The following is an 18,126-nucleotide window of genomic DNA, read 5'->3' on the forward strand; positions in this document are numbered from 1 at the left end:
TATCACCTGTCCTGATAATGCAGAGAATCAACCTTTCCCTGGACCTGTTGTAGCAAGCACAATGAGCAGAAATACACCCATTAGTCTAAACTCAGAATTTCTTTTACTGTCTGGTTAGATCTTAGCCTGGGTAAATCCCTAAGAGAGCTTTCAAACACTGGTGGATTTCTGGATGAGGAAGTAGAAAAGAGTAAAAACTTTGGTCCCAACAGAATAATTAGTTATTAAATATTGTGAAACCAGGGCAGAAACCTGGTTGAACTAGTGAGGGCTACTGGAACTCCCTTCCTACCCTCTGGGGAAGAGTAAGCCTCTGCTCCTTCAAACCTTATCTTCACTGTCAGTACTTTAAAGTCAAAACCCAAACTGCCTCAACAAGTCTGTTCACATCCTGGATCCACTCACCACAATAGTACTATGAGGACTTTCCATCTTGACCCTCCTTTTTGTCTCATGTACCCTGGGGCATCTCATGACTTCTGTGAAATAACCCTTTCTCAGGGAAAATCAAACACAGGGAAAGGTGGCAGTACCTGATTGGGCCATGACATGGCCATTCTCACCCAGCTTTGCAGGGCTGATTTTTGTTTGTTTGTTTGTTGGCTTTATCATCTGTGCAGCCTAACCCCAAAGCAATCTCAGTTCTGACTGCAGCTCCACGGGCAGGCTGCCAGCTTGAGAGAAATAAAATACACATACAAACTAATTCTTTTCTCTTTCTTAGACCAAACACTGGGGTTGACAGTATAAGAAAGAAATATTAATTTCTCATCGAAAGTAATCTTTCAAAGGCATAGACAGAAACTTCAGTCTCTCCTTATTTCCTCTTATTACTTCTAGGATAAAATATAAACTCTGTGGCCCTGCATCTGAGGCCTTCCGTGCTGTCTATGATCTATTTTTCCAGCCATATTTCACATTTTTCTCCTTTGTGCACTCTAGGTGCCAGTCAAATCAAACTACTAACCTCCCTTTCAAACTCAACATGCCATCTCCAGCCTCTATGTTTTCATACAGGCAATCCTCCATGCCCTGGATTTATTGGTGACCCACGTGTGTGTGTGAGCGTTCTCTCCCACCCCAAATATTGCTAGAAAACTTAGCCTAATTTTTCCTTTGTCCTCTTCACCCCTCCTTACCCTTGTATAATATTTAGTTGTTCATATGTCATGCCCCTCTAGTAGAATATAAGCTCCCTGATATCATCTGAAGCCAGAGACTATTTTATTTTTTGTCTATATTCCCTCCTTCTACTGCTCTATCCCTCTCCACCTCCTCAGATCTAACATAGTCCCTTATATGTGTTAAGGCACTGAGCCTCAATTTGATAGTTTGTTAAACTTGGAGTCTTAGGCTCATGGATCTAAGGATGAATCTATGACCATCTGTCTCGACTCCCTCATTTTAGAATTGAGGAAACTAAGACCCAGGAAGGTTAAGTGGTTTGCCTAAAGTCATATGGAGAGATCCTCTACTCCAGAGACAGGCCTCTTTCCATTGTACTTCATTTGGTTCAGATCTCTGAGGGAAAATGGCCAAGTCATTATTAACTTTTAAATTATTCTTATATTAAGCATTTGATTATTTAATTTAATTGCAAGTTAGCACACTTGGAAATTTCACTATGTAGAATCCCATCAATAAAATATTATATAATTATCATTTGAAAGGTTCTATCAGGAGTGACTTTTAAAATAAAACTTTTCAATTGGATGGACCACCAAATACTTTACAAGTTTCAAATGATCAGGATGACAGATATATATTAGCCTTACACAAAATTTAAATATATATGTATATATACGTATACATATACATACACACACACATATATATACATATATATATATATATATGTATATATATTTATGTATTCAACTGGAAGGATTCTGTCTGACCTATCCATTTGTATCAGATTCCCCTACACTTTGGGTTAGGCAATAAACATACAACATGTAATTCAAACCTCAGAAAGCACCATACTAAGGAAAGAAAAAAACCATCAAGATATGGGTCACTGAGACAAAGGGCACGTTAATATAGGTACTAGACCAGGAGTGAGGCCTGTGGCCTCAAGGCCACATATGGCGTTCTAGGTCCTTGGGTGTGTCCTTTTGAGTGAGTCCAAGTTTTGAAGGACAGTTTTTTTATTAAGGGGGTTTGTTCTGTGATTTGTTCTGTTTGGATTCAAAGGGCCACACTTGAGGACCTAGAGGGCCATATGTGGCCTTGAGGCCTCAGGTTCCTCACCTCTGTACTTGACCCTAATAAAGATATGAGACCCATCATTACTGTGAAGCAATTTCTAAATAAACCCAAAACATATAAACTCTTTAGCAGAAAATATTAAGATTAATAATGGGTGGGTAATTTATTGACAAGAGAAACAGAGTAACAAGAAAGAAGGTTTACTATTACTGAAAAAATGCAACCTATACAAAAATTGTAATAACTAGAGACAGGAAGGTCTTACAGACGTGAAAATATTCATAGCAACAGTTTTTTGTGATAAAAGACTGGAAACAAAGTAAATGTCCATTAATTGGGGAATGGTTAAACAAATTGTGGCACCTGAATGTATTATTATGCTACTATTACTAGAAATAATAAATATAAAGAAATCAGAGAAGCATAAGACATGAGCTAGAGTAAAATAAACAGAATCAGGAAAAATAATGTAATTTTACCTAGCATTTGTACGATGATTTTAGGTTTGCAAAGTACTCCACAAGTATCTCATCTTATTCTCATAACCCTTAGAAGTAAGTGCTATTATTATCTGTATTTTACAGAGGAAGAAACTGAAACAGACAGAGGTTAAGTGACTCACTGAGGGTCACACAGCTGGTAAGACTTTCAGGTGGAATTTTAAAGTAGGTCTTCCTGACTCCAGGTCTAGCATTCTATCTGCTTCACCATCTTCTATCTGCTGCACCACCTAGCTGTTCCTGCACATGCTGTTACCACAACAGTGTAAATATTAAGTACAGAAAAATGAAACTCAACACTGTATAGTTAATGGCCAAACTTAACCCTGTAAGAAAGCTTAGAAAATGCACTGTACTCCCTGTTGGAGAGGTGGGGGACTACATGTTTGTAGTGTTACCTTTACTGTCAATGTTGAGGTGTTGGTTGATTCTGCTGAACTGTGTTTTTCCTTTTTTTAAAACTTTGCTGTAAGGGATGGTTTTCTTGTTTGAAGAGGATGAAAATATATTTGTAAATAAAGATGATGTAAAAAAAGACATAATTTTTTTTAAAAAAGTTTTAATCATGACCCAGAAGGAGATCTTGGACTATCTCTATACAATGTTATACTTTTTTTTTAAACTGAATCTGTAATTTCATTGAAGGAGGGAAATCTTAGTAAAGACACTCCCTCTGAAGGATCTGAAATACAGATCACCAACTATTCTCCAAGTTATAGTTAGGGAGATTTCTGGAGCACTAAGAAGTTAAATGACTTGCCCAGGGTATATAACCAATATATGTCAGAGGCAGAACTCTAACCCAAGTCCTCCTGATTCAAGGTTAGCCCTTTATCCACTGTGCTATGCTGCCTTTCATCATGAGCCTTAGCAGGCAGAAAAGGACCTGGACAGTGAAATAAATTCTTTTTTATATTGATCCTGATCTGGGGTCTGCTATCAATCCATATTAAGCCAATGTTGTTGAGCTGATAGCTACAATACCTTGCTGTTATAGTCTGATCAACCTTAAAGAAACATTGAAAACTGGACAATTTCCAGCACTCACTCCAGGTAATTGTGTAGGGTTTTAGGAAATGGAAGAGATCTTTAATCATGATATCACATAGGAGTGATTTGTAGCTGAGTCTGTGAATAAAAGAAGGACCTTTCCAGGGTCTTTCTACTGTGACATGGCCACAAATATGGGATTAAATGAGGTTTCCAAAGGTCCTGAAAGCACTTGTTTTACTATTTGTGCCTGGACAATTAAGGAATTGTGAAAATTGCATAAGGAGTTGGTGCAGGACAAATATTCAGAGTTGCTACAAAAGGGAGATTATGATGTGGATAGATTACCTTTCCATATTACTAGGTTCAGAAAATGAGTCTATTGGTATAAAAAACATTCTGAATAACAACTCATCTAAAGTTTACAAAGAACTTTACATATATTATCTTATTTGAGCCTCCCAACACCTATGAACTAGATGCTACAGATAATAATATTTCCACCCTACAGATGAGAAAATTAAGGCTCCTTCTCTACTGCTTACAAATATGCCCATGTCTCCCCCATCTTCAAAAAACCTTCATTTGATATTTCCATCCCCACTACCATCTGATATCTCTTTTGCCCTTTGTGGCTAAATTCCTGGAAAAGGCCATCTGTAGTAGATATCTCCACTTTCTCTCCTCTCGCTTTCTGTTGCCAAGGAGTGTTGGTTTCACCTTTGCAACATTTCTCAAATACACTCCCTTATTTCTTCTGACATCGCCATCTCTCTGGTACAGGCCTTCATCACCTCATGCCTGGAGCATTACAATAGCTTGCTGGTGGGTCTGACTGCCTCAAGTCTCTCCCCAATCCAATCCATCCTCCACTGAGCCACTAAAGTGATTTTGTAAAGCACAGGTCTGACCACATTACATACTCAAACTCCAGTGGTTTGCTGTTGCCTCCAGAAGCAAATACAAAGTCCCCTATTTGGCATTCAAAGCCCTTCACAACCTAGACCCCTCCTACCTTTCCAGTCTTCTTACACCCTACTACCTAACAAGTACTCTTCAATTCAGTGACACTGACTTCCTGGCTGTTCCACAAACAAGTCACTCCATCTCTTGACTTTGGACATTTTCTCTGACTGTCCTCCATGCCTATAATATTCTCCCTCCTTATCTCCACTTACTGATCTCCCTGGCTTCTTTTCAATCCCAACTAATATCCCATCTTTTACAAGAAGCCCTCCCCAATCCCTCTTAATTCCCAGTGCCTTCTCTCTGTTAACTATTCCCTATTTATCCCATATATAGCTTGCTTTGTATATATTTGTTTACATGTTGTCTCTCCTATTAGATTATATGCTTCATGAGGCAAGACTGTCTTTTGCCTTTTGTGTATCCCCAGTGCTTATCATAGTGCCTGGCACATAGTAGGAGTTTAGTATTTATTGACTAACTGACAAAGGTTAAATGATTTGCTCTTGGACACACAGCCAGTATCTATCAGAAATTGGATTTGTACCCTTGTCTTCCTGACTCCAGGACCAGGGCTCTATCCACAACACTATTCTTCTTCTATATGATACCACAAGCCTGAGTTACAAGGTTCCCTGGTCCCTCTCTCCCATCAAGCAGATTCCCATGAAAGCTAAAAAATTGGGGAGTAAGAGTTGAAGGAAATCTTAGAGATCATCTTACTTAACCCCTTCATCTTTACCAAAAAAGAAACAAGCTAGAAGATGTTAAATAATCTGCAAAGCCAGGAATCAAGCCTGGGTCCCCTTGACTCCTCTGATTGAACAGGTCTAGTGCTCTTTCTACTGCTACATGCTCTCAGATGGGGTAATAGAAAGGAGGAACAAATTCATTTTTAGGTTCATCAAACAATTTCCTTTCCACCTATTCTGATTTCTCCTAGGTTCTGGGCCTTATAGACTATCTATTATTTTCTTGGTTGAAATAAACAACTTTAGCCAGGAAAAGAAATGTGAGACAGTGACCATGAGCAGAGTGCTTAGAAACTGCTTTCTTTTCTCTCCAGCTAGATTTCCAGCATTTAAATTAGTAAAATACTCCTGCCTGTCACACTTTCATTCTTGCTAGGGAACCATTTGAAATGAAAAAACAGGATGACCAAAAGGAGTCACAATGAATATTAGACCAAGGTCAGAGGTCCCCAAGAGGGTGGTTGGCAGGGTGCTCCTCTGTTACAACAGTGATTTTCAGGCATTAAATGCAGACAGCATTTCATTATCAGTACTTGAGACAAGTCCCTGGAATAGAAGCCTGAGTTAACAATGCACCTGGACAAGATGGAGACACATTCAGCTGTGTCGTGTTCAGCATCTTCTTATGATTTCATTGTTCTCTAGAGTGCTTCTAGCCCTGATCAGAACATAATCAGTGCTCATTGAAGCCAGAAGTGAATCTCTGTATGTGTATGATGAATGGGGGTGGGATGAAGGGGAAGCGGTTTGGTCCTCTATCACTAAAGCATCTATACAAGTTTATGCCAAATGCATGGCTCCCTAAAGATCCAGACAGACATGTTCCTTAAAGGAGCATGGAGAACAAAGTATGCTTGATTCTGTACTTAAATGGAAGGATTTGCAGTGCTTTTTAATGCACAGAAAAAAAATCACTAGGCTAGTTGGAAGATGAGGAAGCCAACTATTTTTCCCCCAGCGATTCTTACCTTTAGATACACTAAAGGTGACAGTGACCTTTCCACTTGCGACACAAAAGACTGCTTTGATGTGGAAAATTTGATAGAGTATTTTACAGAACTTTGACAAGCCCAATATGTGGATTCTAACAGGCAGATAGACCAGAATAAAATCACCCTTATGATGAGGGGCATGGGAGGTCTTTCATCTGACTGATTTTTTGACATCGGTGTGACTATGTACCTGTAAATAATATCACTATGGCTTCTAATAATTCATCAAGCTTGAAATGATCTTCTGAAATCAATAACATGAGAAATTTAATCAATCAACTAGGCTATATTAAGCACTTACTACGTGCCCAGCACTGGGGATACAGTTACAAAGAACGAAACAATCTTTACTCCCAAGGAACTTATGTTCTAATGGAGGAGAAAACAAGTACAAATGAAAACATATGCAAGTATAAATATAAAGTAAGTGCATACAAATATATACAAAGTAGATCAGTACAAAGTAATTTAGTAGGAAGAGTACTAGGAACTGGAATCAGGAAAGACCATGTGGAAAAGGTGCTTGCACAGCTGCTCAAAGGAAGAGGGGGATTCTATGAGACAGAGGTAAGGAGGAAGTGTTTTGTTTTGGGTTGGGTTTTTTTTTTCCTTTCTTTTTATCCCTAGCTATTAGCATGGTGTTGAGTACATAGTAGGCATTCAATACATATTCCTTGACTCCAATACATGTGGGACTGCTGCAAAGACTTAAGGGGACAGAGAACTCTGAGTGGATAAAAAAAAAACCAGTTTAGCTGGTTCAAAAAGGGAGGGAGGGGAAATAATGTCCAGTGAAGCTGGAAAGATATATTGGGGCCAGGTTGTTTAGGACTGTTTTCTTTTAAAGCAATAGGTTTTTTATTGATATGTTTTGTTTTTCACATTGTCTAGATTTCCTCCTATATCCTTTCCCTCCCCTTTCCTCCCAGAGAGCCATCCCTTATGTGAGAAATGAATATTTTTCTCCTGTATTCAATAACTAATTATTGTATTAGGACCAAGGTTTTTCCCCTTTTCTGCTTCCTCTTCCAGGAACCAACAATGTAGGAAATCTCTCTTAAAGATTTACCCAGGCCAAGATCTAATCAGATAGTGAAAGAAATTCTAAGTTTGGCCTAATTGGTATATTCCTGCTCTTTGTGTTTGTTTTGACTTGTCTGGGAAAATGTTGATTCACACTGTTGTCAAGGAAATTGATGTCTCTTTGATCAAGATTTGGGTGACCTAAGTCACGTACCCCAAGACCCTCATTTTAATATGGCCCACCTCCCATTTTGTAAACCAATCAGAGTTTATTGGCACCCCTTAGGAACACCTACTCTTTGAAGGGCATATCAGCTGTGATCCCACCACCATTAGGGATGTTCAGTCTAACAAAGAAAGTCAAATGACCATCCTTTCATTAATAACCTGCTGTCCTTATTAATAAAATTATTAAATTACCCAGAAACTGTCTTTCAAACCTTTTTAATTGCCACAGTTATAACAAAAAAAAACTTAAAGAGAAATTTTTTAGCAAAACCAATCAACAAAAAAAAAACTTAAAGAGAAATTTTTTAGCAAAACCAATCAATGTTACAAACCTGTGATTCCCCCTTCCCCTATAACCAATGCAAAGGATCAAGGGGAAGTGTGTTCTTATAGCTCTTCTGATAAGTTCAGGCAGACATTTCTTCAGTCACAGTGGAGACTAGGACCAAAAATCAAGCAGAGTATCTCCAGCCTAAGATGAAGTCTGACTTTTGAACTCCCTTCCTCTTGATCTGATGATTCCTCTTGATTAAGATCTATGTCCTGGCCTCAAGCCTCCATCTGATTTAGAATTACAAAGTCCTAGTAACTGCTGCTTGATTTCCTTATCATAGAATCAAAGGAATTGAACTGCATCTTCCACTCTTCCTAAATTGTCATCCCATTATTTTATGGCAACTCTGCTAAAGAAATCCCAAAGACATACATTGGTATTGAGCCATTCCTTTTTTTTTCCTGGCCCAGAAAATCCTTTGGGTCTAAACATGCAAATAAACTCGAGCAAGCACAAAGGATAAGCTAAAAGCAGATTCCAAGCAAGCACAAGGTTATTGTCTAGCCATGACCCATATTCTTGCCTTTATTATGTATATGTGTCTGGCAACAAGCCTTCTAGTCTGTGAACAGCCTTATATATAGAAGCATTGATGGTGAGATATCAAGGGAAACTGGGATATAATAATAGAAATGTAGACAGAAGCAGAACAAGAGCTCCCAAATGGGATCCTTTAGGTGAACAAATTTGGGGTCTATTAATATCTCTCTCTGTATATATATATATACATATATATATATATACACACACACACACATATATATGTATACACACATATGTATATGTATATATGTATGTCTCTCTCTCTGTATATATGTGTATATATATATGTTTATGTGTATGTGTGTGTATTTAATTCTTTTAAGGCTATCAACTGGTTCCTTCCCTATTTAAATATGCCCAAGTCTCTGCCATTCTCCAAAAAAAAAAAAAGCAGCCTTCACTAGACCTTACTGATGCAGTTGGAATCTGAGCCCCAGAAAGGAAAAACCCTGGACTTTCCCACATGGCCAAATCTCTGGAGTTCCCCTGAGGCTACAGTCCCATCAACTGGTGCCGTCCTATGGCCCCAGGCCACTTCCCACCCTTGGTCCCACCTAGGCTCCATTTCTCACCCTTGGGAATTCTATTACCTCATGGACTACTTGGCCACTCTCCCATGGTATATAAGGTCCATCTTGTCTCCATTAAGATGCTCAGATTTTACAATCTAGCCAATAGCCCATAGATGCTCAGATTCCTTAAGAGTCTAGCTAATATGGTGAATCTTCAATAAACTTTGTTTTTGGCTACAGGAAGGCTTGGGTCGAATTCTTTTGGGCAGGACCCGGGTATCGTGATTTTGGGGTGTCAGGACCTCTAACCCCTAGACCACATCATTACTATCCTATAATGTTCCTCCCTTTCTCAGTCAAACTCCTGGAAAAAGCTGTCTACACTAGCTCTCTCATTTTCTCTTTATTCTTTTACAGCTTGCAATCTGGGCATGCAACTGAAACTGCTCTCTCCAGTTACCAATGATTTTTTCATTGCCAAATCTGATGATCTTTTCTCAGTCCTAATACTTCTTGTCCTATCTGTTGCATTTGGCATCACTGACCATCCTCTCCTCCTGGGTACTCTCACTTCTCTGGGTTTTCCTTGTGTGTATGTTTATGGATGTATGTGTGTATGTGTGTATGTTTTCTTATCTCTTGGTTAACCAACCTTTTTGAGACTTTTGAGTCTCTTTTGCCGTACTCAGTGAACTCCAGGCTTCCTATTGCCTCCAGGAACACACACAAAATGCCCTCCTCCTGCCTTTCCAGTCTTTTTGCACCTTATTACCCAACACATACTTTTCATTCAAGTGACACTGGGTTCCTGGCAGTTCCTTGAAGAAGACACTCTATCTCCAGGCTCTGGGCATTCTTTCTGGTTGTCTCCTTTGCCTGGAATGCTTCTCTCCTCCACTCTCTGGCTTCTTTTAAGTCCCAGCTAAAATCCCACCTTCTGCAAAGGAAGCCTTCCCCAACTCCTCTTTTTTCAGGGTCTTCACTCTGTTAATTAGTCCCTATTTATCTTTTATGTAACTTAATTTTTATTTATTTGTTTGCATGCTGTTTCTCCCATTAGATTATAAGATCCTTGAGGGCATGGGCTATCTTTTGCTTCTTTTTTTTAATCCCCAGAGCTTAGTGTTAGAATTAGATGGCTTAAGTTTCCACAGGTGGAATAGTGCAGAGAGTTATAAAAACAAGTCAAGGAAGCAGTTACACTGCAGGTGGGCCTGGGCTTAGCCCTAAGCTGATGGTTCCAAGAAGACCCCAAAATCAAGATAAGAGCGTGTTTAGTAAACCTCAGGCATAGTAACTTCTCTGCCCAGGGTGGGGGTGGGAGGCAATAGCACAATTGTCAGCACAATAGGGTAGGAACAGGGGGCATTCCAGAGCAAATGTACCCTAGAAGGAACAGACCAATCCAGGCCTGGGAGGTTTCCCGCCAAATTTAACTGCATAAAAGCACACTTGCCCTTGCACTCAGAGCCCAACCCTCCTGAAGAGGAGTGGAGCCTGCTTCTAGCCAGAAACATCTAAATCCTCTGGACTTCCCCTGTAATAAACTTTCTTGATACTAAATTTTTGGTGTCAAGCATATTTCTAACATTAGCAAGGTGCCTGGCACTTAGTAGGTGCTTAAAAATGTTTATTGATTGATTATCATCCATATCATAGCCCCTAACTTTGAGTGTTGCCAGGGGTGTGCTGGTAAATATTTAACTACTGTCTTTCAAACAACAACAACAACAGAACCTTGCTGAAAAGTTTGCACCATACACTTTTGTTTAATCTTCAATATTAACATTTTCTGATATCTAGGCAATCAACAAAACAACAAATCAAGCCCTGAGTTGTGACATTTACCCATTTCAGAGGTATAAATGCTCACACTGAAAATTTAACAATGGCCCTAGTTTGAGCTGGCTCTAGCACATCCCTGAATGTTTCTGCATGTTTGTCCAAGGCCTTTTCTTGCTCTACACTCTCTCAGTTGGTAACCTTATCGCTTCATTAGTAGGCTGGTAGACAGGAGCTGAGATGGCACATAGAAGCCCTGAAGATTTGCATCCCAGAAGCTGGTAGAAAGGAGCTAGGGGACCATGAGATTAGTGGAGCACAGGGACTCAGCAGGGATAGAGACCATGTGCCATGTCCCTATGCCTAGCAGAGACTACTACATTCTTGGTAGAGACTATATGGCACAAAAAAACCAGGGAGAACAGGCCTAGCTGGAGCAGTGCAATGACATCAGCAGCCTTCTAATATTAGAGATGTGAACTGCTCCTTTATATATATGCCCTGGCCATTGAGGTTCCCTATGTGTGCCCCTCCAAGTGTTCCCCTTAGCCACGGCTATGAATATACTTCTCCAGGAGTGCTGAATGAGCACATCCACTCTTTCCACTGAAGTGAAATGTGTTGGGGATTGGGGGAGGGAGTGTTTTATTGCTACTTCTCTTACTTTATTATCTTTGCTTTAATTAATTTTGCCCTCTGATTAGTAAAAGTAAACACATGGGTTAGGTATGATGGAGAGGAGCTTGTGAGCTATGTTTTTTGAGCAGATGTGAACCCACAGAGGACCATGTATTTAGGGCAACTTTTTGGGAAGAAACACACATATGATGGGAATGCCCTGGCTACTTTACTGTCTTTACAATATTTCCGCCCACCAGTCCCTGTTCCCTTACTTTCAAAAAGAAAACAATTACTCCAAGCCTTATTCTGGAAAGTAACTATCCAAGGAGAAATTGTTTGGTTGCCTCAGAGTGAAGAGACAGAACCTCCTTCCTTTCCAATAAGGAGCGCTGCCAGTTTTCTGAGAGGAAATGGAATCCCACTGGGGTTTGTTTTATTTTTGTCTTTCTCTTACATTGTAATGCTTCAGACATAGTTTGAATATTGCTGGAGGCCATATTAACTCCAGCATTCTTTTAGTAATTTCCTAGGGAAAATGCCTCAGTTGGAATGACCATATCTTCTTAGTGAGCCTTCAGAGTTTTATCAACAGGCTCTAACCCTATGTTTTTGTTTGTAAGTCTGTGTTATCACATTAAGAAAACCAGGGCAGCTGAGCTATGGAGGCTGCAAGTAGCAGCTTTGGGCAATAGCCGAGAGAACTCCAAAATCCTCTCTCTCCTCTGAGGCTGCCTGCAGGCAACATACAAAAGTTGGGAGTGCCAATTGGTGTTTGAATATTGACTGCGGTCAGGTTAAGGTATCAGTGCTGAATTGGCTTCTTGAAAGGTAGGTGAAAGTGAGACAGGACAGTTGTCGGGGATCAGGGAGGTCCTAGGAGGCTTTCCTCGTGTGCCTCTGAGTTGTGTTTTGCTTTATGAAATCCTAGCAGATGTCTTGTGGGCCAGGGCATGCTTCAAGTGTAGGTCTTGGGGCACAGATAACATGGAAAGTTTGGAGCAATGATGTTATAAGGTCATTTGGATTCAGGGTTATTAAAAACACCTTCAAGTCTTTTCTTATTCTTTTGAATGTGCCAGTGCCAGAGGTCACAGCATCCTGTCAGATGTCATAGTCAACACAACACCATACCTATAACCCTATAGCAAGGGCTCTTAACCTGGGGTCTATGAACCTTTTTGTTTTTAACATTTTGATAGCTATTTCAATATAATTAGTTTCCTTTGTAATCCCACACATTTTATGCATTTAAAAACATTATTCTAAGAAGGGTCCCATAGGGTTCACCAGACTGCCGAAAAAATCTATTACACAAAAAAGTTAAGAACCTTTGCCCTAGAGGGCTGATGGGGACGATATATGGTATGATAAGCAACTATAGGAACTTCAGGATGTGGTGACAATGTGTGTTTCATTAGAATTCCCAATTCTCTCCAGCTCCTCCAAAAATGGCAGCACTACTTGGGCTTGCCTTTGTTTCCCCGGGGATAGTAGGAACAGACACTGATTGGCCTTCTTAGTTTAATGGGAGACGGTTTTTAAGACATACCTTTGTGACATACCAAATTAAGATGGCATTATGTTTTTGCCTAATTGGAGGATAGGGATTGAGTGCTGTCTTAGTTCCTCTATTGGAGAAGAAATCCTTTTCCTTCCTTTTAGTGAAAGTCTACCAGTATTTTTAAATCTGAATTCCTGGTAAACTTTGGTTCACTTCACATGAAACAGGATGTCATTAAATCAATGTCAAGGATTAGGCACGGAAAAGAACTCATTTCTTGCATCCATAAATAAATTCTATCAACTAAAAGTTCTGGAAGGAGCTGTAAAAAAAGGGGTTAAGTGAAAAACCCTAGAATTAGATAGCAGGGTACTCCTCTTTCTCTTCAGATAACTGGGCAGGCAGGACCAAAATGCTTCCCTAGTTGAAAAGCTACCTGAAGACAAGATGAGAGGGTGAGTTTAAGGGAGGATGGTAACAGATAGGATGAAGAACCCAGAGTTCATGCTGCTGCAAAACACTTATTGGTAGCAGTTTTAAGGGCTGAAGATTCTAGGCTTTCTGCGGGCTGTGTTTCCAGTGTTAGAGTGTTGGTGGACCCAGGAGGAGAAAGATAAGAAGGTAATCAGTGGGCCTTATATAAGCAGAATATTGGGTGAGATCTCAGTTCTCTTGGGTTTTTGCTGTACTAGGTTCATTAAAGACCTTTTTTTTTTAAATGAAATGGTTGTGACCTCAACCTGATGGAATAGGCAGAGTTATCTTGGCTTCATTGCCTATATTGGGGCAAAGTACCTACCCCAGACAGAGCTTACAGAAATGGGTCTGATGGCCTTCTATTCTTAAGACTCTATCATAGCAACAGAGACCCAATTTCAAGTTCATCTAGGGCAAAGGTTCTTAAATTTTTTTGAATCATGGACCTCTTGGGAAATTGATGAAGCCTATAGACTCCTCAGAATAGTGTTTTTAAATGCATAAAATATAATACTTGGGATTATAAAGGAAACCAATTATATTGAAATACAGTTATTGGAACATTAAAAATAAAGTTCTTGTATCCTTTGGTAAGAACCCTTGATGTAGAGAGAGGGGCCACAAGGTGCTGAGACCTAAGGTAAGAATAAGTTGAGAGAGCTGACCATAAGGAGGTAGCTATGTATCAAAGCAGATGGAGCACTGGGCCTGGAATCAGGATAGACCTGAGTTTGAATCTAGCCTTAGATACAAACTAGCAATATTCTAGTAAGTGTCTTACAAATAATACCTCTTTTTATCCTCACAATTCTGTGAAGTAGGTGCTATTATGATCCCCGTTTTATAGCTGGAGAAACTGAGGCAAAGAGAGGTTAAATGACTTCCTCAGGGTCACACAGCTAGGAAGTATCTGAGGTCAGATTTTAATTCAGGTCTTCCTGACTTGAAGATAAAATCCTAGTGGATAACACCTTTTAAATTCAGACCTCTGCCTGGAATGGATAGACCAAATAAAGAGAAGGAGATGGTATAGGAGCCAGCAATTTATTTCTCTTGGCAGGACCCTGAAGCTTTAAAGAGAAAAGAAGATATAATTGGAGAGGCCCTTCGCACAACTCAGCATTTTTAGAAAAGAGCAGGGAGGATGATATGCAGGAGGAAAGTCCAGAAAGTGCTTCCTTGTCTAGTACTGAGATAGGCCATTACACAGAGCTGACAACCCAGAATCAGGCCTCTGACCAGCACGTGTAGCAAGCAATGACTACATTTTGCAGGCATTAATCAGTTTGTTGCCTCTAGGTGTATGAAATGTCAGGGTCCTCATGACTCCCCTTCCCGGAGAGGAAAGGAAATCGAACAAGGCTAAAAAAAAGGGGGATGTGCTAACACCTAAGGAAACCAGGGCACCTGAGTTGCACCAGGCAGTAAGTTACCAGGGTGGGCAATATCCCTGATGATTTCACCTGCTACTCTCCCCCTTGGAAGATGCCTGTGCATAGCAAATAAAAGCAGGGAGAGTTAGAACCTCTGTGTTGGTGTTAGAGGTTGGACCATTCTGGTTACAGAGCTGACTTGTGGGGGGTGGCGCACGGGGAGAGAGGTGTTAGAGGGGAGAGGGCCAGAGAGTTAAGTGTGGCCTCAGCATGGCAGATCAGTATTTTTCTAGGGATCTGATATTCCTAAGTTAATGGCCTATGTTCCCCTGTGTTGTATGTTTCTGGAGGAGTCTTGTGTGTCAGGCCATGCTGTGAGCTGACCAAGGCCTTAGGTATGAAGAACACCAAAAGGTTTGGGCATTCATGGATTTGTGTCCCGTCCATGTGAATCAGGGCCAGCTGCTTCTTTCACAACACCTTAACCTTTCCCTTTTCTCTCAAGCATGCCTATGTCAGAGGTAACAGGATCCTGATAGCCCCAGGACCACTAGGAAGAGTAAGCCACCTATGTCTATGGGTGTGAATTGAACTCTTCTGTTGTGGTAGAACTCAATTATTACCACATAGACCCCTTTTGTTCACCACACCCACTTAAAAAGATTGTGAAAGTATAACTATGATGGAAACACTGAGTCTCAGAGAGGTTAAAAAGTCTCTGTGGGTTACACAGTCAGTAAGTATCATAAGTAGAATTTCTTTTCCAGGGCTGTAGGATCCAAGAAAAGGGAATCTCAAATTCCTAGGGGAGCAGTTCAGGGTTTATATGTACAAGCAGTGTGGTATAGTGGAAGGAAAGCTAGCCCAGAGTCTGAGAACCTGGGTTCATATCCTATGTTTGATGTTTACTTTCTGTGTGACTGGCGGCAATTCATTAAATTTCCTTGGACCTCATTTTCTTTGCTTGTAAAATGAAGGAGTTGAACAAGGTGCCCCTTGAGGTCCTTTCTAGTTTTAAATCTATGACCATGAGTTCTGACAGGATCTTTGCTCAGTCTTTTATATAAAAAGCCTTGGAGAGCAGAGTTTGGCTGTATGCCTTCTACAAACTCCAGAGAGAGTATGCTTTGTATAGTATCTCTAGTAAACAAAGGACAAACATTTTCCAGCCACTCCTAAGCATGACACTCAAAGTAAAATGAAAATATCAACTTTTTTTTTCCCTCTTCACTTGACCTGATATAAATCTTTACTCAAGAGGGAAGGAGGTGAGAAACAATTTTCCCAGAAGCTACTTTGGAGCTGGGAATATTGAGGTATCACAAGGACAAGTATCTTCCCTAGGCTGTGATGAAGAAAGCTCCAAAACTCTGACACTATTACTGTTCAGTAAGAATCCTACACCAGACATCCCAGCCTGTCTCCTCACTTTCTCTCATCAGGGGTCCAGGGCTTTTAGGTGTTCCCAATTTCGGATGAATATTGTATGTTCAACACCATGATGCTGGAGCTCTACTTCTCCAGGATTGTCTGCACTGTGGGGGCATGTATGTGTGCGTGTTTGGTGCCTTGTATGGTTTTGTTTACAGATTGGGGCTATTTTTATCCCAGTCCTCCAATTAGAGACGATTTTCCCTTCACAGAAAATGCACAAGCAATTTTTTCTGTATTAGTGTTCTGGGGCAAAGCCATACCCCACTGCATCTCCTTCCTACCACTCCTTCCAGGGACTCCCTTTGACACACAGCGCCCCATCTGGAGGCATTCCCCAATTTAGGCCCCTGAGCTAGGGGAAACTCCTCAATGAGGTATTTGCCACATGGTCTGAGGGTTAACCTGCACTCCTTGCATTTTTCCAACAATGGGGAATGAGGTCTCTGCAAACATTGCCTGAGGGCTGGGAATCCTGGGGAATTGACCAGCCTGCTTTGTGGAAGTCCACCCTGTTTCTGCCCTGAGTCCTGAGGAACCAGGAGGTTTCCTTACCGGCAACCCCTTTCTAGAAATTAAGCCAGAACTGTGAACTTTCAGCAATGGGATAAGGACATTCAGAGAGAAACTAGAGATTGAACACCTCTCCAATTACTTGGCATTTTATCTACTTTTTATAGAACTCAGATTCAGAAGGAACTGGCTTTAATTGATCCTCAGGGGTGATGTCAGCACCCTCAATGCATTTAATGCACACCAGGGATCTATTTGAGCTCCATAATTAGCTTGAATGAGGGTATCTCAGACAATGTGACGACCCTGGGAAGGGTGCCATGTGGAACAGCCCCAGCATCCGTGACTCCTGATATCTAACCCCACCCTAACCCTAATTTCCTAGGATTTTTCTCTTTCTGCTAAGGAATCTATCTCATGAGTTGTTCTATTCCAGAAAATTCAGACCTACCATTGCACTGATATTACTAACTAGCAGGAAATTGAGGCTCCCAGCTGCCCAGGAAGAGGCAGACTTCACAAGATACTGGGTGGTAGACCTTGATAAGACTTTTTAGCCTGTGTTTACCTCCTTGGAGAATAGGCCAGGTCAGGGTCACAGAATCTCCAGACAGACAGAAATTGTCTGGCATGATATAATTCATTCACTTACCTGCAGAACCAGCACCTTCTGTAAAGTCATCTCAGGCAGGAGGGCATATCTTTTATCCCTAGAAATACTTAGGAGAGTTTCCATGCTTGACGCTGTTACCTCAGTCAATAAACAAGCATTTATTTAGCTCTTATTATGGACCAGGGACTGTGCTAAGTGTTAGAGATACAAAGAAAGGCAAAAACAATCCCTGTCCTTAAGGAATTTACATTCCAGTGGGAGAGAAAATATGTAAGTCAATAGGCAAGCATACAAGATATACAGAGTATGGAAGGTAATCTCAGAAGGGAAAGCCTTAGCATCTGGGGGTACTGGGACTAGTCTCTCGCAAAAGGTAGGCTTTGAAGAGTCTTGAAGGACGTCAGGGAATCTAAGAGGCAGAGCTGAGGGTGCAGAGTGGCTCAGACAGCCAATGCAAAAGTGGAGGGATATAAAATGAGTAGTAGAGAATAGAGTGTAAGAAGACTAGAAAGGTAGAGGTTGTGAAGAGCTTTAAATGACAAATCAAGGACTTTGTTTGAATTCTGGCAATAATAGGGAGCCATTGAAGGAGCTCATTGATAAGGGCAGTGACATGGTTAGGCCTAGGCTCACCTCGGTAGCTGAGCAGATGACAGATTAGAGCTGGGAGAGAGGTCAGGTAATAAGATTGGGTAGGGAGCCATTGCAGTGGCCTAGTAGAGGTGATAGGTTTCTACCTGGGTTACTGGGATGAAAGTGGTGCCCTT

This window comes from Vombatus ursinus, unplaced genomic scaffold (genome assembly GCF_900497805.2).
Source record: "Vombatus ursinus unplaced genomic scaffold, bare-nosed wombat genome assembly UNPS02014813.1, whole genome shotgun sequence".
NCBI lineage: Eukaryota > Metazoa > Chordata > Mammalia > Diprotodontia > Vombatidae > Vombatus > Vombatus ursinus.